Genomic DNA, 25,530 nt, shown 5'->3' with positions numbered 1-25,530 from the left:
TGTTGTGCCTTTTATCTTGGGAAAGTTAGGGTGGAATAAAAATAAACTAACATTGAGAACTGTACAAGTAAGACTTCTAAATATTCTTTTGGTTTTAGGAGGCCACGTTGCGTTCTGGCCAACCATAGGGCACTGGAGTCAAGTCCTAACTCTGCCGTCTATGGCAGTGTGACCTTGGGCAAGTTGCTCAACCTTTCTTGGCCTTGGTCTCCTCAGTTTTGCAACGAAGCTAGAAATAATGTGTTTCTCAGAAGGCTGGGATGTCAATTCAGAGGACTTCCCTCTATAATGGGTTTAACATGTAGAAAGCACTAGTAGGGGCTCACTCTTAGGAAAACCTAGGTGGGAGGTGGTTTACCATGAAGCTTATGAAATTTAATTTTCAGGACTCCTCACTTGCACATAGCCATTTTATTTTATTTTATGTATTTATTTTTTAAATTAATTAATTAATTAATTTATTTATTTTTGGCTGTGTTGGGTCTTCGTTTCTGTGCGAGGGCTTTCTCTAGTTGCGGCAAGCGGGGGCCACTCTTCATCGCGATGCGCGGGCCTCTCACTGTCGCGGCCTCTCTTGTTGCGGAGCACAGACTCCAGACGCGCAGGCTCAGTAGTTGTGGCTCATGGGCCTAGTTGCTCCGCGGCATGTGGGATCTTCCCAGACCAGGGCTCGAACCCGTGTCCCCTGCATCGGCAGGCGATTCTCAACCACTGCGCCACCAGGGAAGCCCCACGTAGCCATTTTAAATAAACGTTTTCTTTTGTACCTAATTTTGTATTCATTATTGCCGTGTTATCTTAAACAGGAGCTCCCAAATTACATGCTTCCATAAAGCCTTGATTCTCCTTTGTCAAGCCCTCTTCATAAGTTGGTTCCATTATTCCTCTTACTTGGGCGCAGACTTCAGAATTCATCAATTTAAAAAATGCTTTTAATGACTGCTAAAAATAAGACACTGTTTTTAAAGCATCTGCATGATATATGTTATGATAGAGCTCTCTCTAACAGGAATTATCTAGAGGGAGAAGGATTAATTTGTCTCCACACATATATTAAACAGTGGATTTATTTCTGCCGAGGAAAGCAAGAGTGTAGAAGCTTCCTTGATGAGATTTAATAATTTGTAGACTGATCCACTGATGAATGTCACCTGGTGTTAGAACAATAAACTCACTGCAATAAGATACATAGTCTTTCTGGACCTCTGATCTGAACCCCAGTTCCATGAACATTTTATTGTATTTGGTTAAGTTGGTGAGTTTATTTTTTGCAGTCTTGGTTGTCTGTTTTATTGGACCTAGAAAAACTATGTGTCTTCTTTAAGGAAAAGAGAGGTATGGGCACTTCTAACTGAGATCAGGAGGAAAAAACATTCAGAAAGAGGTGTCCAGAGGTCATGGGTAGAGCTATGAGAGATACATGACGTGTAGGCAGAGTATGACAGTTTCTTCCCAAAGTATGCAGACTTTTTCTTACAGGGAGGAAAGAGTTCAGTTAATGAGGCATTGACGGAGGGAAGCTTTTCATTGGAAGTTACAGCTCGTGCCAGAGGGGGCATTCTGATTAAGGAGACACACACACACACACACACACACACACACACACACACACACACACACACACACACACACACACACACTCACACTCACCTCACAGGCTGAGAGAGGTCGAGTGAGTGGAGGCTGAGGGAGATAGGCACCAAGAAAGGCTGACCAGTGTGAATGGAGATGAGAGCAAAGAATGCTTCCTCTCAGATGAAAGCAACCAAAGCGGAGGCTCATTTTGGAAGAAAAGGAAAAGAAAACAAAGATTTCAGTCAAAGATTTCAGAGGCTAATTTTGCTAAGCTGGAAAGCAGTTAAAAGTGTAGTTCCTGGGGACTTCCTGGCAGTCCAGTAGTTAAGACTCCACGCTCCCAATGCAGGGGGCAGGGGCTCAATCCCTGGCCGGGGGACTAAGTTGCCACAGGCCACATGGCATGGCCAAAAAAAAAGTGTACTTCTGCTTCTGAATATCATCAGAAATGGTTAGGAAGAGCTCAGTGAGAGGCCAGGGGGGACAGAATCACCAGGGCGACCTGCTCCTGTTGGTGGCCCAGGTGGCTGAGGCAGCTTGCCCTGGCAGGGGCCCAGAGTGGGTTGGACTAAGCTTGAGAGAGTTGACATGGACGAGTGGAGGCCAACAGAGCCATGAGCCTGTGTAGAAGGAAGGCATCTTCACAAGAACTGGTTACATTGACTGAGAATTCACTAAGTGTTCTAATGCTTTGTGGTTTCTTCTCTTGAGTGACTCCTATTCATTTCATTTACCAGTTACTTAGTGTAACTGGTTTATTAACCCATAGTATACATTTTATTGGTAACAGTAAATACCATGCCACAGTTTTTTTTTAGCGGTGCATACAGTTCACATGTGTCCTGTAGTGACAAGGTTTCCTGCTAAAGTTACATGTAGAATTCCTTGGTAATAGTGACATCTGAGCAGTGAAGAGGTCAAATTCTTGGCTGGGAGAAAAACCTGATTATTTTACTGAGAGCGCAGGTGATGGTGAATGTATGCTACTACTCCTAACAGCCGTGTACCTGGCTCTTTGCTGGCCATGGTATAAAATCATTTAAGGTTTGACCCGTTTTCAGTTCTGTAGTTATTTACTGAGTGCATCCGGTCATGGGCTGGGGCAGCTTTTACAGCCCCCAAGAACTGATGACGTGCTGCATCTGTTCCCAACACTGCTTTCAGTGACATCATCTTGGTTGCTTGAAGTTCGCCCTGATGGGGGTATTTACACCATGGAAACTGGCCATCGCTCCACATCAGTTTTCTCCATCCCTGGAGAGCTGGCCAGCAGACACATATTCCACGTGCAGGACACTGTGCTAGGCACCGTGGGGGAATTAAAATGTGAAAATGTGAGTGAGATACATCCCATTCCCTAAGGATCTTATAATTTGGTGGAAGGAATTAATGATGATGATGATGATGTTGATAATAAGTGATCACTTAATATATATCTACTCTTCTAGAGCTTCACAGATATTAGCCCATTTAATCATTACAGAAAGGGGGGGAGGTTTGAGGAAATTAATTAATTGCATCGATTTACTGTGGAAAGCAGGGTTTTATCCTAAAATGCCTCTGTTTGCAATGTCAAAATTGCCCCTCTTTTCAGGTCCCCACCCCTTCCCCAGTTCTATTCTAGCATTTTGTGGACAAGCTCTTGTTTATGCTTTCTCGGTTCCTAATGACCTTTGGTCCTTCTCCCTTTCATTCTCCATCTTCTCAGACTGAAGGGCCTTAAGGCCTTGAGCTCGCCAGGCTCCCTGTCCTCTTCCTCACCCCATTCACCCGTCTCAGGACTTTCTCTGTCTCTCCGCTTTCGTTGGGAGTGGTAGGTGACACCGTATCCCCCTGCTCATTTTGAGGTCGACGTTTTGAGGTGCAAACACAACATCCATATCTTTGTTTATTCATAAAGCATCTTAAATGCGTCCCTTGAAAAGGAAGGACAGGAGATATTAATGATCATCACATCTTTGGAGCGAAGGATTTCAGAAGAAGCCTTTATAAACACTTCACAGTTTTGTAGTGTCTAAGTCATGTAACAGCACAAAGGGCTTGGGGAAATGATTTTCACCGAAGCTGTTTAGTTGAGAAAGGTCGATATAGCCAGTGCTTGTCGAGGCTTGTAGTTTGAACGGTGGCTGAGCAGACCACCAGGAGGAGTTCTCGGCGTGTGTAAATCTGCATTCTTCCTCGACTGTTTGCTGTAGGTTCAGACAAAACCGGGATTGGAGTTGGGATTCCTGATTCAAGCCTTCTTTATTATTTGCTAGACCACGACATTTACAAGTAGGATAGTCTTATTCATCTGAGGTGGAAATGTACTATAGCTTCTGGGAAGCATCAAGAGTTTAGCTAAGGAAACTTATTTTAAAACCTGAACTTGATCCGCCAACTTTCTTGGCCAAAAGGGAAACCAGCAAGCGGGTGTTTGGTTTAAAATGGGAAAGGAAGAGCCAGCCTTTGCTTTGGAGTATGTAGTGATAGCTAATTCTTTTCTTTCTTCAAGCTTCCTCCTTCAATTAATGTAAATACGTTAATGTGATATGATTTCCCTAATAGACAACACTGATAGGAACAGGGGTGGGACCAAACCTTAATGGTTTCTGTAACATGTTTAATTTCTGATGTTGCTGTTCAATGTTCAGGAAAATTAGTCACATTTAGAACCATCTGTTTCCAAAAGTGGTTAAAGTGTGAATTGCCTTCTAACTAACCATTTTATTGCTTATGATAATAGTTGTGGCATGAAATTATTCTTTTGATTCCCTTTGTTTTCTGCTATGAATACTCACACATTTTGCTTCTAGGGAACTGGGATTAAAAATGTAAAAGGACACCCTTCAAGTGTTTTGGCCATCACAGATGTAAAAAGGAATCTAAATTCTTACTTTCCTTTCAATTCCAATATACCTTATCTTTGATTTAGATACAGTTATGGATTGGAAGCCATAGTTAAGAAGTATATGAAATCTTCAGTAGTAACAAGCACTGCGTGATCAATGGATGGTTGAAGAAATGATTTTGGAGGATGTTAATATGTGGTGCCTTACACATTTTATTTCTTGTGTTGTTTCTGTTGCGGGAATGGGAAGAGGTAGCGTATGGTGGACAGAGTCCCTTAAATGTATGCATGCCTTTCACAAGAAGGAAAAACCAACTTTTAAAGCTGGCAACCAAAGAATTTGGCCAGCGTAACCTTCAATTTTTTTTTTTTCCTTCTGAATGGTTGTTTCCATAGAATGGGCATGAAACTTATATATGACAGTCCAAACCTTTTATTGAGCAAGTCAAAGTTTTCGCAAGCCTAACTGGAATATTTGTTAGGGTATTTAAAATAGTCACATAATGGGTTTCTTTAGGAAAGAAAAAGTCTCCCATTCTGGGTTGTGGATGGTGCTTTATTTTTGAGTGGTCATTAGAATGGCCACAGTTGCCTAACTTTGGATTACTCCTTGACGTGTTGTTATGTAAAAATTAAATCCGAATTCTTTTTCTGTCCCGAATGGGTATGGATGTTCAAATCTGCTCTGATGGTGAAGCAGTAATCTCTGTGCTGTAGCACTCACACAGGGGAGGAAGATTGACCTGCTTTACCTGCTGCCTGTCTGCTTGGGAACACTGTTTCTACTTGACAACATAAGAAAAGTTTTTCTTTGGGCCGCACCGCGCGGCATGTGGGATCTTAGTTCCCTGACCGGGGATGAAACCCTTGCCCCGTGCAGTGAAAGCACGGAGCCCTAACCACTGGACCGCCAGGGAATTCCCAGAAAAGTTAAAAACAAAAAACGAAGAACCCTTTTTTGGGAAAAAGAAGTTTAAGAGAAAAAAAGGAGGGAGAGTTTTTGAAACCCCAAATCTATTTTTTATTACAGCTGTGTTGAAAGTTTTGTTTTTCTACAAATTAAGAATGAGCATAACCCAAATGTGAAATGAATTTTTTTAAAAAACTGTGTTACACGGTGATTGTAACTTCCAGATGCGTAAAGGAACAAAATGTTAAACTGTAAAACATTTCACTGTACAGTGACAGTAGAATAGCCCTCGCTTGATGTCACCAGGATTGGCGGCAGCTGGGATTACTCGCTTGAGGTTGGACGTTACCTGGAGCTTTGGATGCTCAGTTAATGGCCTAATCCTTCCGAGGGCGAACAATTCCTCCCTCACTGTCTGTGGCTCTTGGTACGGGAGAAACTGGCTATTTTCTGAACTACTTCTTGTGTCTTTTGAATAGGGGTGGGGATAGCTAAAATTGAGGCCTTTTAAAATTAAGAATTCGAGCTAACTGGTGGTGAAGTTCTCCCTTCCAGTATCTAGCTAGGCAAGCACCTAGGTTGGTCCCTACCGAATGATTTGTGAAATGGGTTGCTGACAGCTTGTTCAATAATCCTCCACGACAGTAATTTGTAAATGGCGTTTTGCTCGTCTTAGGGCAGTGGAATCGATGGCTTGCTTGCAAAATTTTTAAATGGTAGCTTTTTATGGTATGTTTTACAGAACAAATAGGGACTGGAACACCTTAATTAGGCCACTATAAAAACGAAATGGCTGTACTTACACCAGGCGGAATCCTCCGTGAAAGTTCCGCAGAGAGAATTTTTGATGGCTGTCGTTGAGTGTAGAGCAGAGCCACGTCACCAGCTGCATGTGGAATCTGTAATACAAAGGGCAGGAGCGGTTCAAAGAGAATTGATGCGATTAGCTTCACCTACATTCTGTCGGCATTCTCTGAATTACCTCCTGCCCCTCTCTCTTTCCACCTTTCTCCTGTTCATAGCCAAATCAGCCCTTGTATACAAATAATCCTTTATTCATGCCTTATGCAGGAGGGCTTTTGCTTGGAATTTTTAACAATTTTTTTTTCTAGCTAAAAAGTGAATATGGATGTGAGAAAAGGAGGAAGAGATCAGGGACTGAATGTCTTTCTTCCCTGGAATATCTACTTTATACAAGGAGAACTTACAGTGTAGGAGAGCAGGGGACAGTATTATGTATTCTTTGCTACTTTTCTCTCCCAGGCGAGTCCTCTGCTGCAGGTGACTAGCGGTATATAGATAATTTGACTAGAAATAGCTGACAGTATGGACACGAGTGATAATGATGAACAATTAGTAAAAAAAAAAAAAAGTGGTTAAGAGAATTTATTTTCCCATCATGAAACAGTTGCACAAAAAAGAACTTTGACATTATCTTGTGTTATTAAAACAGGTTATCAATCTTGCATTAGTTTCTGGTATACAGCAAAGTGATTCATATATATATATATATATATTCTTTTTCAGTTTCTTTTCCCATATAGGTTATTACAGAATATTGAGTAGAGTTCCCTGTGCTATACAGTAGGTTCTTTTTTTTTTTTTTTTTCCTTTTATAGGAACATATTTGCAAAATCATCAGAGTACACCCAGAACTGTCTGTAAATGACAAAAGACTTAAAAATGACCACGGTAAAAAAAAAAAAAATGACCACGGTTAAAGATTTGATGAAAGTTCATAATAATGCAGTTGACAAGAAAATTAGTTATTTCTGAGATATACATTTTAAAGTAATAACTAGGATTATTACATATAACATTATACCAGAACATATAAGATTTTAAGAAATTTCATGTAATGTCTGAAACATTTATATTAACATATTTCCATACAAATAACCCAATGAAAGTTTAGTATTAGTTGTTTTGTTTGTTTTTTTATACTGCAGGTTCTTATTAGGCATCAATTTTATACACATCAGTGTATACATGTCAATCCCAATCGCCCAATTCAGCACACCACCATCCCCACCCCACCGCAGTTTTCCCCCCTTGGGGTCCATATGTCCATTCTCTACATCTGTGTCTCAACTTCTGCCCTGCAAACTGGCTCATCTGTACCATTTTTCTAGGTTCTACATACATGCATTAATATACGATATTTGTTTTTCTCTTTCTGACTTACTTCACTCTGTATGACAGTCTCTAGATCCATCCACGTCTCGACAAATGACTCAATTTCGTTCCTTTTTATGGCTGAGTAATATTCCATTGTATATATGTACCACATCTTCTTTATCCATTCATCTGTTGATGGGCATTTAGGTTGCTTCCATGACCTGGCTATTGTAAATAGTGCTGCAATGAACATTCGGGTGCATGTGTCTTTTTGAATTACGGTTTTCTCTGGGTATATGCCCAGTAGTGGGATTGCTGTGTCATATGGTAATTCTATTTTTGGTTTTTTAAGGAACCTCCATATTGTTCTCCATAGTGGCTGTATCAATTTACATTCCCACCAACAGTGCAGGAGGGTTCCCTTTTCTCCACACCCTCTCCAGCATTTGTTGTTTGTAGATTTTCTGATGATGCCCATTCTAACAGGAGTGAGGTGATACCTCATTGTAGTTTTGATTTGCATTTCTCTAATAATTAGTGATGTTGAGCATCTTTTCATGTGCTTCGTGGCCGTCTGTATGTCTTCTTTGGAGAAATGTCTATTTAGGTCTTCTGCCCATTTTTGGATTGGGGTGTTTGTTTCTTTAATATTGAGCTGAATGAGCTGTTTATATATTTTGGGGATTAATCCTTTGTCCGTTGATTCGTTTGCAAATATTTTCTCCCATTCTGAGGGTTGTCTTTTCGTCTTGTTTATGGTTTCCTTTGCTCTCCCATTGGCTCTTCTGTAGATGTGATGGAGGCTGTCAGAGCATCCATCTCTCTTGTTATGGAAACCCTGGGTTGAAGATGGCTGAACTGTGCCACTAGTCCTGGATGACGAGCTCCTAGACTGTGATCGCAGAAGAGAAACTTCTGTCTTGTCTAACCCATTGTAGTTTTGGATCTCTGTAGAGACTGGGCCAAAATATTAAGTACCTTTTAAATAAATTGTGTTCATGAATGACTCTTAGTTATTTAGCAGAACATGCCTTGACATGTACCTTTATATGTTCATTTAGTCACTTTTGTTTAAAAATTTTGAAAAATTTCAAACGTACACAGTTACAATAATCTTTTAGTGATATGTGCTTCATATTTTTCTTTTCTGTTTTTTAAAGTAATAGGAAGCTATATTTAGAGTTAATACTTACCTCTGATCCCAATGTTCTTTTTTTCTTCAGAAGCCACCTCTATTCTGATTTTATATTTATAATTCTCATGCATACTGCTATACTTTCAACTACATTTTATGTGCCTTTAAACATATGTAGCATTTTTATATGTTACAAAAGCACACTTTTTTCTGATTAGGTTTTTGTGATTTGTGTATGTTGATTTATATATGGTTGGTTCATATCTTAACTACTATGTAATATTTCACTGAATGAATATAATTCACTTTAGTGATCCTCTTATTGACGAATTTTGAGGTTTTGTCTAATTTTTAACTATTGTGAACGTTTGCTGCAAGAACACCCAGTATATGTCTTTTGTGGTCACATGCAGCAGAAATAATGGGGCAGAACCAATATTTAAAGAGCTACTAAGGGTTTCCAAAAATGAGAAAAGGTATTAAATCAGCTAAAATTCAAGAGGCTTATGAACCCCAGAGTTGATGGACTAGTCCATCATTTTGAACATTTGCAGGTATCATGACAATGGGAAGAGAGCTCTGAAAGGTTTTGCACTGACAATTAAAGCTCTGGGTCTAAAAGTGGCACATGGTACTTCCTCTCACAACTGTTGGTCAGAACTAGTTACATGACCCCACCCAACCACAAGGGACCAGGAAGTATAATCCTAGTCTAGGGTGTGCCCAGAAGGAGAGACCAGTTAGGATATTTGATAGTCAACATGACATTACCATAAACTTAAACCATACCTCTATTAAAATCACCAAATCCAAAAGCAAATAGTTTACTTTCTACTTGACAATCTTGTCAGGATTGATAATAACAGCAAATAAGTGGCATTTCTTAAGGGCCCACTATAATCCCAGCTCTGGGCTTTATTTTCCTTATTTAATTAAATATTGTCAGTAGCTTTAGGAGGAAGTGGTATTATTATTCCCATCTTACAGATGAGGAAACTGAGGAAGGATGAATAATTAGGTCATAGAGCTAGGGGGCTGGAGAGCCTGGGTGTAGACTCCGGAGCCGGCCTGGGACTCTTCCCCCTACACAGACCACCTACGTGAGTCCTCCAAGCCTCTGGTCTCAGGCCTCCTTGTCTAGGAGAACCAGAGGTGAAGGCCTCTCTCTGCCTGTCCTCACAGTTTAAAGCCACTAGTGCTCTCCGGAACAGAGTTTAGCAACCTTATGCTCTCACGGTAAGTGTTCAAAGCACCTCTGCATTCTAGTCAGCAGATAAAACAGCTGTTTCCTCCAAATGGCTTATACTGAAATGTAAATGAACAAGGACGTTATTAAAAAAAAAAAAAAAAAAAGGCAGAAAAAGAGGAAAATAGATTTAAGCTCCTGCCTTTTAAAATTTTTATCATTTCCCATCCAAGCTTACTGTTTTTGTTTAATCTTGCCATTCCTTTTCTTCTTCCTTGTGTGCTCTTTTTCTTAGGGATATGCAAACTTTATTAGTCAGCTCCTCTTTCAAGCTCTGTATGCTTTTGTGTTTGAGAATTGGGAATCAGGTGCTTTTACTGTTAGCCTCCGGGTGGATCTGAACAGGAGGACGCTTTATGAATAATCGAGGTTGACATCTGCAGCGTCGTTCCTTCATTATAAATATTGTTAAAGGAGCTGTGACCACCATGGGCTCCCACTGAACAAGTGTGCACGGGGAAGGCAGACACAGCCTTTGATTTCAGCTCTTTTCTGGTTATCACTTCACTGCTGACCCTGGCGTTGACAGGTCTCTTAGATTTGGCTGTCTTTTTTTCTTTTCCCAGAAAGTTTCTTGTCAATTAGCGTAAGTGTTTGGTCTGCAGGAAGCTGGGTTCATCTTGCCAACTCCAAAGGCTAAGAACCACAGTTAATATTAGTGCTTGAGCATTGCCTTTGCCTGAATCCCTAATGAATGCCGAGCTGCTTTGTGACTTTAATCATTTTAAGTTCCATTTGGATTAGGTAGAGCATGATGATCTTTTTCAGGGAGAAAACAAATTATAGTGCTCAAGGTCTTTGGCCCTTCTCCCCACCTCCTGAGAAAGCTCAGGCGCCACAAATGTCTGAAAAGATACTGGTATTCCATTCATATCTCTACCAAATGCCTTCTCCCACCTGTACCCCACTAATCCCTGGTCACATGATTAGCAAACGATCCTTTAGATTATTCTTGTTATCTTGACACTGTTTCCATTTTCAAAATGGAGGAGATAGCAAACTTGAATTTACATCATGTGAGTAAAACTGCAGATTTCCTGTCTACCCCCCTCCCCTGCTCCATTGCCTTCTATCCCCCCACCTCCCAGTAGATGCCCCAAAGTATTACAGAACCTGCTATTACCTGCTAAGAAATGTTATGGCCTTCATCTCATTTAATTGTCTCAATAGCCCTGTGAGGAAGGTGATATTGCTGTTCCAGTTTCCTTGAAAGATGCAGAAACCCAGGCTTAGGGAGTGAGAGGACTTGCCAAGGTCACACAGTGACTCACAGAATCTGAGATAAGATGCTGGGCCTATAATTTAAATTGTTGACTCTCCAGCCTAGTCCAGGATTATTAGCAATATTGGCCATGCATTCATTCTGCCAACATCATTGAGCATTTGTTTATGTCAAGCACTGGGATTACAAAGATAACTAAAACAGTAGCTCAAATCCTGGTGAGGAAGGAAGCCCTGTTAACTGGTGGTGATGATACTGCGTTACTAGCATAGTAAGATACTCAACAGTGCAGTGGTTGAAATGGGGAACTTTGGGGGTCACAGAGGAGAGCTGTGTACCATGCTCTCAGGGGCTCAGGGAAGCCTTCTTGGAGGAAGTGATGTGTGGGGATGAGTGTTAAGATAAAAAGGTAAGTCTCATTGAAAAGGAGCTGAGAGTCTGCTTTCAGGCAGAGGAAGGGGAAAGAGTTTCCTTCCTTTTCTAGGCCTTTTTAAAAACGCTTCAAATACTTTGGAGTAATCCTGCCAAAATTTTGATGTGTGTATATACACGTGTGTGCTTGGGGTTCAAAAAGTCACATTCCCAAATGTAGAAATGCATTTTTGATTTGCCAGATATGGGCATAGGGAAGACAGGAGTAGTTGCAGGCTTTGGAAGGAAGTTTGGAAGAAAATATGGGTATTTGGTTTTGGGTATGTTGAATTTGAGATGTTTATAGGACGTTCAAGTGAAGATACACAGGCATTTGGCTGAGGAGTGGTGATCTGGAATTTAAGAGAGAAACCGGGGCTGGAGATGTAAATTTGGAATCATAAACTGATCCAGGAAGGCAGTGATATCAGCATGCAAGCAGACAGATGAGAAGAAAGCCAAATCTTGAGCCCTGAAAAATATCAATGTTGAGAGGACAAGTAGAGAGAAGGTGCCCTCAAAGGAGATTAAGGAGGTGGGAGGAAAATAAGGGGAGTGTCGTGAAACCCTAGGGAACAGAACATTGGGAGAGAGAGCACAATACAGTCTAATGTTGCCGTCAAGCACATAATTGTCAGTGACACAAGGCCATTGGATTTGGCATCCGGGAAGAACTGTCAGCCTTGTTGAGAGCAGTTTCAGTGGGGTGTGGGTCAGTCTCTAGGCTGCAGGAGTGGAGAAGTGAACAGAGGATTGGAGTAGAGATCACCTTTTATGAGGTGGCCTTTGAAAAATGATAGACCACTTTTTCTATCAGTTTCTCTGAAGAACAAGAGAGATGTAGGGAAGTATTTGTAGAGGGACACAGTGTTGATGGAGGAGATTTTAAGGTGGAAGAGGGCATTGGGATGCTCATTGGATGTGTCTAACAGACAGAGAGGGGGCAACCAGCTGAGCACCTCTCCAGGGGCGGGGAGGGGTGGTGGAGTCCCAGGCCGAGGTGGAAGGGTTAGCCTAAGCAAGAGGAGGAATCTTCTTCCCTGTTGACAGGGAGGTCTGAAGAATGGCTCAGGACTAGGATGGGTAGTAGGAGTCAAGACCCCAGGATAATTTGCTGCGTGCTGTGTGTCAGGCACTGTGCCATTCACGTACGTAAATAAACTGTTGTAATCCCAATATTACAGACGGGGAAAGGGAGGCTTAAGAAGTCCAGTACGTTTCCCAAGGCCACAGCTGGTGGTGCAGAGCTGGGATTGGAACACAGGCAATGTCACTGCAGAGCATGTTCCCCGACCACACGCCCAGCTGCGTCAGGCTGATTCTTAGGCAAGAATCAGGAAGCTCCAGGAAACGATGGCAAGAGGTCTGTCTCTGGTCTCCTTTGTTGCCCTGGTTAGTCCTCTCCCTAAGCTGGCTGTCTCTTTCTACTTCATGAATATTAATTTCCTTTGGTCCTTGGAGGTCAAGTAATTGTGTGTATTTTGAGGGTGTGAATATCTGACACCTCTTTATCCATTATCTGCATCAATTCATTGCCTCTGATTTATCCTGTGTAGTTGTCAAATGTTTTTCAAACTATTAAGTTTTCAAATGAATTTTAGGGGAGCTGTGCCTTTTCTATAAGAATTTAAACTGTTTTGTTTATCTTTGTTAGAAACTCTTAGTATAACTATACTTTGTGTCGCTGGGATGATCACCTTGTAATTAGTCCTTGCCCCACAATTTCCATTCCCATGTTACATTTGTATTATAATTGTATTGGCACCAAGAACCCAACTATGATGATTGATATTGGGCTAGTGAGAAAAGATCAGAGGCTTAAGATAAAAATAATATATCTATACTAAGTGAAGGGTAAATAACCTCAGTGAACAAATATTTAGTGCTAGGTACTATGAAAGAAAACGAAAGATACAGGGAGAATCTAGAAATCAACTGCACTTTCAGGGAGATGATATTCTCTTTGACAAAATTAGACTAACATAAAACAATTGGTAAGTTTTTAGGGTTTAAGTGGATGGGGTTTCACTAGGGTTCTCTGATAAAAGAAAGAAAAATGTGGCTTGCGCTTAAGGTCAAATGATACATCCTATTCCATTCAAAACCCCCTACCTACCTTATCACTAAAGTGAGCATTGAAACCAGTTATGTTCCATTGAGCCTGTGGGAGTAGAGTGGAAGGTGATTGGGTCTGTAGTCCTAGCTATACTCCTTTCTCAGAGGAGGTAAAGAGACGAGGGCCATACCTGAGAGCCAGGTGAGTGGGGGAAGGGAGTAAAGAGAATGTCTTTATTCCTGTCCTTGAGGACCAGGGGAGGGGGAAGGGTAAGCTGGGACAAAGTGAGAGAGTGGCATGGACATATATACGCTACCAAATGTAAAATAGATAGCTAGTGGGAAGCAGCTGCATGGCCCAGGGAGATCAGCTCGGTGCTTTGTGACCACCTAGAGGGGTGGGATAGGGAGGGTGGGAGGGAGACGCAAGAGGGAGGAGATATGGGGATATATGTATATGTATAGCTGATTCACTTTGTTATAAAGCAAAAACTAACACACCATTGTAAAGCAATTATACTCCAGTAAAGATGTTAAAAAGAAAAAAAGAGAATGTCAGTTGGGCTGCTAAGGACAGCCGCCCTGTCTTGTCCTGTCGGTGACCTGACAAATGTCTGAATCTGACCAAAGCAGTAACTCCTCCTCCCTTGGAGGGAGCAGGGCTGGAAAATAAGGCAAATCAGGGTCTGGTGGGGGGAAGAGGGGTTGCAAGGTACGCACCTCCTGCATGATTGATGAGGCACCAACATGTAGGTATTGTCGTCATAGGATCCAGGGCATTTAGAGTCACTGCCAGTGTGGGAGTCTTGATAGCACAGATTGTATCGCTCAGCTTTTCAAGAACAGAACTCCGTTCATTTTCCCAGAGGGGATTAGGCTGAGGAATCAATTCACATGCACAAAGCCTCCAGGAGACCGATGCGCAAACTGGAGTGATGATGTATTAATTGGCAGTGGGAGAGTGTGGCTGGCATCAGCTCCCCACACCAGCACACTCGCCTTTGTGCGTATATGCTTGCGCTGTTATATTACAGGTGAGAAGGTTACTCGTTGAGTCCCAGGTTTGAGGAGAGGAACTGAATATTCTTGAGTGATAACTTGATGAATTGCCCATCTCCAATCCAAGGACGTCTGTCATAGAAGTCAACATTATCTAGAATTAGAGTAGCAGTCTCGTGGACAATAATGTTACTGTAAACTAGAGGCTTTTGTTATTATATTTCTTCAAGACAGTGCTTGTGGTAAGTTTGGATCATCTGATGATAGTTACTATTTGGACTGATGTATTGCAGAGAACGTTTTGGGATGGCACCTTCGTCTTATGTCACCAGTCATCTTTAACTGTGGGTAATATACAAGGATGATTTCCACAGATGGCCATTGCAATAATGTTACATTGACTCTTATTTCAGTAAGAAACTGAAAATTTCAGTTTCTTAGAGCAATCTCTTCTTTTCTGGGCCCATAATTCTGGATGTACCCTATATTTGGAGCTTAGCAGTTCAATGTTCTGAGCAAGGTTTAGAGCAGTCTAGAGTTAAGACAATGAATTAACATTACCGAGTACTGTGTTAAGAAATTGAGAGCTGCCTGGTGAGGTAGGAGAACCCCCATGATAAGCCTTAGGAAGTTGAGCTCAGGAAGGGTCAAGAACTCTGTCCAAGGACACATGATGGCTGGAAGTAGAGGACCTTGGAGTCTAGGTTAGTCCTGCACCCAAAGGAAGCACTTCGGGAATTCAAAAAAAAATTTTTTTTTTACTTTAAATTTATTTTATTTTATTTTTTTAACATCTTTATTGGAGTACAGTTGCTGTACAATGGTGTGTTAGTTTCTGCTTTATAACAAAGTGAATCAGCTATACATATACATATATCCCCATATCTCCTCCCTCATGCATCTCCCTCCCACCCTCCCTATCCCACCCCTCTAGGTAGTCAGAAAGCACTGAGCTGATCTTGCCGTGCTATGCGGCTGCTTCCCACTAGCTAGCTATTTTACATTGGGTAGTGTATATATGTCCATGCCACTCTCTCACTTTGTCCCAGCTTACCCTTTCCCTCCCCGTGTCCTCAAGTCCATTCTCTACGTCTGCATCTTTATTCCTGTCCTGCCCCTAGGTTCTTCATAACCGTTTTTTTTTTTTTTAGATTCCATATATATATGTGTTAGCATACGGTATTTATTTTCTCTTTCTGACTTACTTTACTCTGTATGACAGACTCTAGGTCCATCCACCTCACTACAAATAACTCAATTTCGTTTCTTTTTATGACTGAGTAATAGGGAATTCAAAATTTATCTCTGCCAGTTGAAGGGTTTCATATAAGAGGTAAGACTTTAGCTGAGTCCTGAAGGGCAAGTAGCAGTAGGAAGAGGAGAAAATTTTCATTTAATAAGCAAGTCTCTATTGTCCTAGCTAACCCACCTCTTGGTTTTTCATTCAATTCCGGCTGCTACACTTTTCAAAGACTGTAGATAAACTGGAGTGTATTTAAAGCAATGGTTCTGATCCTTTAATCCACCATGGATCGTGTGGTTTATCAGATTCACAGGAGGAAAATACTCACCTGGGTATTTTTAGTTTCTTCCAAGTCTGTTGGCACAAAATAACGTAGAAAGTAAGTTATCCTTAATTCTGAGTGTAGTTGCTATAGCAATTTACCTTTTCTCCCCTCCCCTCCCCCTCCCCCTCCCCCCCCCTCCCCCTCCCCCCCTCCCCCCCCTCCCCCTCCCCTCCCCTCCCCTCCCCTCCCCCTCCCCTCCCCCTCCCCTCCCCTCCCCTCCCCTCCCCTCCCCCTCCCCTCCCCCTCCCTCCCCTCCCCTCCCCCCCTCCCCTCCCCTCCCTCCCCCCCTCCCCTCCCCTCCCCTCCCCCTCCCCTCCCTCCCCTCCCCCTCCCCTCCCTCCCCTCCCCCTCCCTCCTTCCCCCTCCCTCCCCTCCCCCTCCCCTCCCCCTCCCCTCCCCTCCCCTCCCCTCCCCCTCCCTCCCTCCCCTCCCCCCTCCCCCCTCCCTCCCCTCCCCCCTCCCGCCCATCCCCCCTCCCCTCCCCCCTCCCCCTCCCCTCCCCTCCCTCCCCTCCCCTCCCTCCCCCTCTCCCCTCCCCCCCTCCCCTCCCCTCCCCTCCCCCCTCTCCCCTCCCCTCCCCTCCCCCCTCCCCCCTCCCCTCCCCCCTCCCCTCCCCCTCCCCTCCCCCTCCCCTCCCCCCTCCCCTCCCCTCCCCTCCCCCCTCCCCTCCCCTCCCCTCCCCTCCCCTCCCCTCCCCCCTCCCCTCCCCTCCCCTCCCCCCTCCCTCCCCTCCCCTCCCCTCCCCCTCCCCCTCCCCTCCCCCCTCCCCTCCCCCCTCCCCTTCCCCTCCCCTCCCATCTCCTCCCCTCCCCTTCCTCTCCCCTCCCCCTTCCCTCCCCTCCCCTTTTCTTTTCTCTTCTATAATTTAACATCTGGTATCTGTCTATCTAGCTGCACCGGGTCTTAGTTGTGCCATGTGGGATCTTTAGTTGTGCATGTGGCATGCAGGATCTTTTAGTTGCGGCATGCAGACTCTTAGTTGCAGCATGTGGGATCTAGTTCCCTGACGAGGGATCGAGCCTGGGCCCCCTGCATTGGGAGTGTGAAGTCTTAACCACTGGACCACCAGGGAAGTCCCAGCAATTTACCCTTTCTTTTCTTAGTGATCACAAGAATGATTGTGTTACAAAATCCTGGTTGAAATCCACTGATACAGAGATTAGAAACCAGGGTGGTGATAGAACCAAAATCATGTTCTATGAAGAATGATTCAAGGAAGCAAGCATCTTTGGAAGAGAGTGTTGAAGACATGGTAGGGGATTTCACATATTTGGAGGACTGTCAAACAAAGGGATTAGGTTTGTCCAGTGAGACTTAAAGGGCTATAACTAGGATCAAGGATTAAAGCTACAGGACAGAAGAGTTGACTCAGAATAAGGAAAACATTTTTAAGGTGGTATAAGAAGACTGAATGATCTCTGTCCCAAGGTAGGGAGCTCCCCATTGCTGGGGCTTTTGGGGCAGGGGTTGGACAACCCCTTGTTACAGATGTTGCTAAAGAGATCCAAGCTCTGGGTGGGGTGGGACCAGATGTGCTTTAAAACTCATTTCAACTCTGGAATTCTAAAACCAATAATTTTATTTTATTTTATTTTTTTGCCTATAGCAATGCATTTTATTTTTTTTTAATTTTATGTAGAGTAATACAATATATATATATTTTTAATCTTGTTTCTTTCACCAGCATAATTATCTTGAGATCCATCCATGTCATTGCATGTGTGCATAGTTCACTCCTTTGTATTACTGAGTAACATTCTGTTACTAAAACTAATAATTTTAAAAGCTATATTTTGGCTTCTTATTATCTATCAAACACCAGAGTACTATTAGTAACCGGATTAATAACCAACAAATTGAAAAGTTTAAATCTTTGTCCTGTAGGAATCCAACCGTGCATTTTATCTTCAAAACTCCAAAGCTGGAAAGGTCCTGGTTTCCAAAGAGATTACAAAGTTGATGGTAGATTATTGATTGTGTTTGAAAAAAGTATCCTTGAAAAGGGAGGTTTTTTCAGGAGCCATCACATTAGAATAAAGGAGTCCTTGAGAATAAAGGGGTTTTAAGAATAGATGCGTCCTTGGGATGTGTCAAGAGTTTATTCCCCACCCCCAAACCAAGCTTATCATAAATTATTATTAAAGTAAGTTAGTCATCTATTTGGTCTCTAAGGATTTAGTACGTAAAAGCCATGGTAATGTATAAAATTACTTCCAGAAAGAACGTAGGGAAAGAAAGGGCCAAGTGGTCTGAAGTTGTCTCTCTCTGTGTGGTATTTCCTGTTTATCGTAACTTGGAGCATTTGTATTGGACCTGCTTGTGTTTGTTTTAAGTGATCTTTGGCTTTCAAGTGTTTGTAGAACACAAAGTATTCTTAACCTGGGATATTATAATGCATGTCATAGTAATAAATTTTTATCATATGGATTTTTCTATCAATATTTCAATAAATACCAAATTTCTATCAATAGAAAGCAGTAATCTTATTCTAGTTACTCTTCAGAGTCAAAGAGATATATAGGTATTGAGGTTTTGCCACAGCAAAGCAATTTTTGGTTAAATATTAGGGTTTTCTAAACTATAAGAAATATTTGAAAAGGAGCAGCGGGGAGGGTCCCTGGGTGCTGATGGCTACTGAGCAAATTGCTTATTAGCAGGGTAGTATCATAATGTTAGAAGAGAAAGAGTGTGAAGAATAGATTTCCTTCCTAACACTGTATCAGTCTTCTGTCTCTATATTGCTAAGAGTAAGCAGAGTACCTAGAGCGCGGGAGGCATTCACCAAATGTTTTGGGATGGCTGAATTTAAGGAAAAGGAAAACTAAACTTCAGTTATTTCTTTTATTGAGACCATGTCTGTGTGACTGAATGAAAAGTGAAAATTCCAGTCATCACCCGGTTGTTAAATATTTAGGCTGCCGAACCATTTATTTGATTGATGTTTATACTTTTGGAATTGACTGACTGCTTTGGCTCTAGCTAGGCACAGCATGAGTCATATACTGTAGTTCTAGTCAGTCAGTGGCTGCGTTTCCATGTATAACCAGTTGACTTATGTTGGTCACATCAGGCACAAACATAAAGCATGACAGTCTAATAATTGGCGCTTGGGTCTTTTCTGGCTGGAATGATTTCTTGGCCATTCTGGTGTTAATGACACTGACTACACTCAATCATTGAATAGCATAGGCCAGTTTCCTACCCCAAAAAGATCTTAAAATACAAAGTAAAATAGAACTGTCCAGTGAATGTGGGTTCATCTCAGTAAATGCAATTCTAGAACATGATGGAGAAGGACTCACCACTGAGAGAAGCTGGGCAAAGTTGGGATAAAGTAGGACACAAATAATATATTTTTTAGATTTCTCGTTACAAGGAACAGACTTGAAGGTGGTCCCCATAATCTCTGTGTCCTGGTGTTTATGCCTTTGTATAATCCCTACTCCTTGTGTATAGGCAATAGAATATGGCAAAGGTGATGGGCTAGCACGCCTGGGATTACATTATGTTATATAAGGCTCTGTCTTGCTAGCAGAATTGCTAGCAAAATTGCTCTTGGGTCTTGCTCTCCTTGATGGCTCTGAAGAAGCAAGATGCCACGCGTCCTGTGACCACAGGCACGTGAATTCTGCCAACAACCTGAGTGAGCCTGGAAGCAGATCCTTTCCCAGCCAAGCTTGCAGAGGAGAACCCAGGCCTTGATCATAGCCTCGCAGAGGCCCTGCTAATTTGTGTCTGAATATTGTCTATGAGATGATAAACATGTTTTAAGCTGTTGGTGGTAGTTTGTTATGCTACATACAAAATGTATACACTACTCATTGTTCTTATGTAAAATGTTGACTGTGGTGTTGGTGTTCAAGATACATACCGAAGAAACAACTGGAAAACGTCCTAACATGCTAACTCCTGTGGATTAGCACACAGAAATACTGAATACTGACTTGTGCATGGCAGCAAGAAGAATAAAGAATAGGAATGGAGTCTATATTCCTATTGTCAAGTCTAATCATTTGTCTATTTGAATTATTATTAAATAGGACATTTGTGTTTTAAGAAAATACAAGTATGGTTGAATTCCCACACACGGTTACACTTAGGATTTGAATTTACGGTCAGTGTGGTAAATACTGTTTGCCCACCATGGTTCCTCCCTCTCTGTCCTTGTCTGGCTTCGCTGTGGGTGGAGTATGTTTCCCTGACCTGTTGATGTTGAGCTTAGCCATTAGACTTGCTTTGGCTAATGGAACACAGTAAAAGCGATAGTGTACAAGTTCTGAACTAAGGCTTAGGAGGTTTGGCAAATGTCTGATAGCAATTTTGTGCTCCTGTTCTATCCTACGAGAAAAGCACACCCATAGTAGACACCGCTTTTTAGCCTGGGTTCCTGAATTAGGAACACCTGGGACACGCCTGCATTTGACCTACTGCTTGAAGTCAAATGGTCCCAGACCATCCAGAGACGCATCAACGAGAAGTAAATGATGTTGTTATGTGTGTCTGAGATTTGGAGATTGTTTGCTCTGCAGGCTTATTGCAACAATATCTGAATAATCCAAAATTCAAAAACTCATTCATATTAGATTATAAATGAAACTAGTACAGTTTTTACCCCTCACTTTTAAGTGTAAGTAGATAAATTTGTTAATTGTTCTTCCCTACTACAGTAGTATATTGGGTCTTTATAGGGCAGGACCTTTTAGAGCAGTGTTTCCAAACTCATGTCCTGTTGAATACCAGTGTTATTTACGATGTTTACTGGTGTTTTGTGAAACAAGGATTCTATATTCATGGAAGTTAAAAGACTGATAACGTTTATTAGAGCTAAGAAATTCTGTCTTGATAAAAGGACTCCTACTAAATGTAATTTAACCCAGTATTGTCCAATCTCATTTGACCATGGAAATTTCCCTAAATATTTAACAACCGGATGATGACTGGAATTTTCACTTCTCATTCAGTCACACAGACATGGTCTCAGTAAAAGAAATAACTGAAGTTTAGGGTAGTTTTCCTTTTACTAAAAGTCAGTCATCCCAAAACATTTGGTGAATGACTCCTGTGCTCTAGGTATTCTGCTTACTGTTGGCAGTATAGAGACAGAAGACTGAAATAGTGTTAGGAAGGAAATCTGTTCTTCACACTCTTTCTCTTCTAACATTATGATACTACCCTGCTAATAAGCAATTTGCTCGGTAGCCATCAGCACCCAGGACCCTCCCCGCTGCTCCTTTTCAAATATTTCTTATAGTTTAGAAAACCCTAATATTTAACCAAAAATTACTTTGCTGTGACAAGACCTCAATACCTATATATCTCTTTGACTCTGAAGAGTAGCTAGAATGAAATTACTGCTTTCTATTGATAGAAATTTGGTATTTATTAAAATGCTGATTGATAGAAAAGTCCATATGATAACAATTTATAATACTATGATACCATTATAATATCCTAGGTTACGAATACTTTGCATTCCTACCATATATAAAATAAACAACAAGGATTTGCTGTATAGCATAGCAAGATATTCAGTATCTTGTAATAACCTTTAACGGAACAGAATCTGAAAAACAATATAGATATATACATATTTATGTATAACCAAATCACTTTGATGTGTACCTGAAACTAACACAGTATTGTAAACCAACTATATTTCAATAAAAATAAAAAAGAAAGAATATTTTGTGTTCTACAAACATTTGAAAGCCAAAGATGACATAAACACAGGCAGGTCCAATACAAATGCTCCAAGTTACGATAAACAGGAAATGCCACACGGAGAGGGACAACCTCGGGCCATTTGGCCCTTTCTTTCCCTATACTCTTTCTGGAAGTAATTTTATACATTCCCATGGCTTTTATGTACTAAATCCTTAGAGAGAAAATAGATAACTTACTTTAATAATCATTTATCATAAGTTTGGTATGGGGGTAAGGGATAAACTCTTGACAAATACCAAGGGAGGATCAGTCCTACTTGCTCAAGTTGTAAGGTGGTTATTTGCATCCTATGAATGATCGATTCCAATCTAATACAGAATGACTTGATATTTGGCCCACATTGATCTCAAACTGCTGATTTGGAGGTCTGACTTGTAAGTCCAGAGGATCACTTGGTAGAAGTCCATATAAAGTGCTGTTCAGACGTATGGAGTTAAAGGTGTTATCTGCTGTGACTGAATTTGCTGTGGGATGAATGTTCTTTCTAATTTATGGCTGGAAGGAGGGATCTTTACTGCTTATAAGCAGCATTAAAAATGAACAAATACAAGTACAACATGAAAAAACTTTTAAAACATTCCTCAAATACATCAAATCCCACATTGGGGATGGGAAGTGATTTCTTGCACTTCATCAGGCTATTTCTTCAAACTATGGTTGACAATTCCTGATAGTCTAATATAGTATCTGTCTCTTGAAGATACTCAGTTGTCAAAAAGAAATTAAAATGGAGGCCACAGTTTGAATATACCCCTAGTCCAAACACTCATAGTCGCATAACCAAAATATAAAACTGCCCTGATTTCCCTGAAATGCTGTCTCTGGCCTTAACAAAAATAAAGCATTCTTCATGCCAGTGGGACCTTGCAGCTTCCTAGCTAATCAGCTACAAACAAGTAAGCTTATGTAATGAAAAGGAATGTAAGTGTCTGATAACAAATTATAATAGAAAACAATGTACTTACTCATTCATACTTTATCATCTGAGCTCTTAGTACTGAGTGCCAAGAACTATCAGTTTGTTTCTTGTTCAGTGAAATCTAATCAAGTAAGGCTCGCTGAATTTCTTTTGACACAGTTTCCTTTAATGAGAGTTCTGATTCCTTCATTTCCAGCATTTGGGAGCTGGGTCTGTGCTTTGAGAAGGGAATGGCAAGGCCATTCTAGGGCAGGTGGCAGTGACTGGAGAAGCCATGGGGGTAACTGCCTTAAAAATGGTTGTGATGGAGGAATGAGATTAGCATATTAATTAGGGTTTCATATCCAGTAATGATCTCATTTGCTTATACAAACAGATGACAACAATATTTTGGAGAAATATCTTAATCCCTTTTCTGTTTGTTTACGAGTGAATTTTGGTAAAATGCCGAGATGGTTATTCCAGAGCTCTGGAAGCTAAAGCCAGACATTCTGTTTCCATTCGCTGTGCCTGGTTTTATGTGCTGGTCCCTTCTTGTTTGCTTGCTTTTTCTCATCTATGAAACAAGGAACTGTGACCGGGGGACTGGTTATAATGTGTCTTGATAAACCTTTGTAAAGCAATGTGCTGTTGCGAGTAATGGGCTCCATTCATTATTAGCCCAGTTGATTTTCATTTACACTTGGCTCTAACAATTAGCTTGAGCAGGTGTGAAGGTGATGGAGGGGCTGGGACACCCAGAGGTCAGCCTCGGCTGGATGTGATAAATTAACCATTATTATCAGCAGTGAAAGTGGTTCTTTATGCTTGTCAGCAGCAAACAAAGGGACAACATATCTCACATAAACTCACTGTTCAGAGCTGGGTTTGCTGGAGGATCAGAGTTTCCTTCCAGGCCCTACAGGTAGATGGGAGGGAGGCAAAGTACCCACAAAAGTAGAGGTGAGGGTACCTTGAAGGGATGACTTTGTTGATGGAGAGGCATATGGATATCCCAACGTGGGTTGTTTTGCAATGCTCACCCATTCTAATGTGAAGCTGGCATCAGCCTCTGTTGATGATGGAGGATCTACCTGTGCTGAAGGATTATTAGGGGGTGAAGAGTTTGTACATCAACAGAACAGACACAGGTTTTACACAGGGTATAGATAGATGCATATTTCCATATACCAATTAATAGATATTTTTGAACAATGCCTTATAATTGAGCACACTTATATTCACTGAAAAGAGAAAGTTAATCAGCGTTCTTCAGCTCTCCATCCCTACCAGTTTTACAAGACTTCAACAGACTTAAAACTCAGAAAAAAGGCATAGTAGTGTCCACAGAAGGTAACATCAGATACATCTACTCTAGACCCAATGGAACTGAATATACTGTTTCTAAAACAGAAAGTAGTGGAGACTTACTGAGCACACCCAGAGGAGAAACAGTCAAATAATAAGGGAAGAGGCGATGGTTGGTAATATACTGAAACCCCATAGATAAAGTTAGTTTGGTTTGACAATGTTTGGGGAACTATTCTGAACTAAATGTTTATGTGTCTCCCCTCCCACCCCCATTCATATGTTGAATCCCTAACTCTCGAGGTCACTGTATTTGGAGATGGGGCCAAAAAAAAAAAAAAAAAAGTAATGAAGATTAAATGAGGTCATAAGGGTGGGGCCCTGACCCAGCAGGTTTAGTGTCCTTAAAACTGTGATACCAGAGAGCTCACTCTCGCTCTGACTCCATGCACACGGTGCTAAGGAAAGGCCGTGTGAGCACAGAGCAAGGTGGTGGCTGTCTAAAAGCCAGGAAGAGAGCCTGCGCCAGAAACCAGATTTTCTAGCACCTTGATCATGGAGTGCTCTCTTCCAGAAGTGTGAGAAAATAGACTTTAAAAAGTCGGTTGTTTAAGCTGCTCAGTCTGTGGTCTTTTGTTATGGCAGCCTGAGCAGACTAAGACAGGGACTAAAGATCGGTTTGGAATGTTGTCCAAACCGTGGGTGGACAAACATGGGTGGATTTGGAGACCATGAACTTTGTTTTCGAATGATTAGATTGAGCTTTTAGTGAGGAACCCCTGATGTCCGTATGTACATGTCTTTGCTCTTGGGCTGATAAAACTGCATAGAATTTTCCAGGCTCTGCTTGAGGCTGATTGCCTGGCTGCTAGGGTCCTCTAAGCTAAGCCAGGTAAGGCTGGGAGGATTGTCTGTTCCATGTGTTCCCCCTGTTTCATAAATGATGTATCCACCAGCAATTGTACCTAGTAGTTTTAAGTCCAAATACCCTTTGCTTTAACCTCATCAGATAAAAAATTTTCAATCCTCTATTATTATCAATAATTAGTAATAAGAAAGGAACTAAAACAATGTCTGTAAAGAAGAACTATAAGAAAAAAAAGAAGAAAAGGTGCAGCAAAATGTATTAGCAGATGATCAACACTCACCAGAGAGATACTGTCATGAAGCAGATAAAAATTGTGAACGAACATTTTGACATCAAAAGAAAAACAATAACAACAACTCAATGAAGCAATCACTTCTACTAACAAGTCCCACCAGGTAGAAGTGCAATATTTGAAAGAAGAGGTAGTGAGACAGGAGGAGAAGAAATATAAATTTGTGGGACTCAGGAAAGAAGTAGAGGGAAAAAATAAACCAACAAAAAATAAAGACAAAATTGGAAGAAATAACAAACAGTATGGAAAATACTGCTAGGGACATAAATGATAAAAGTAAGAAGAGGGAACACAGTAAAGTAGAAATCAAAGAATTAAAAAAATTATGAGGATAGAAGATATACAAGTGAGATCCAGTAAGCACTTAAATA

General features: G+C 41.4%; 1 protein-coding gene across 3 annotated transcripts in view; it reads left to right on the top strand.

The window, feature by feature from the left end:
* The window catches only part of LOC309626823 (uncharacterized protein), a 426,800-nt gene that overhangs the window by 51,610 nt on the left and 349,660 nt on the right, over window positions 1-25,530 (top strand). Inside the window, exon 2 of one of the 3 annotated variants that reach the window (XM_082388188.1) lies at window positions 19,526-22,083. The exons of the other annotated variants lie outside the window; for them this stretch is intronic. The gene's annotated coding sequence lies outside the window, so the exon portion shown is untranslated. Of the gene's footprint in view, window positions 1-19,525; window positions 22,084-25,530 lie in introns of those variants that run through there. 3 annotated transcript variants of the gene reach the window in all.

Source organism: Balaenoptera borealis (assembly GCF_965194805.1).
Source record: "Balaenoptera borealis genome assembly, chromosome: 3".
Lineage (NCBI taxonomy): Eukaryota > Metazoa > Chordata > Mammalia > Artiodactyla > Balaenopteridae > Balaenoptera > Balaenoptera borealis.
This window is presented reverse-complemented; position numbering and strand designations above follow the sequence as displayed.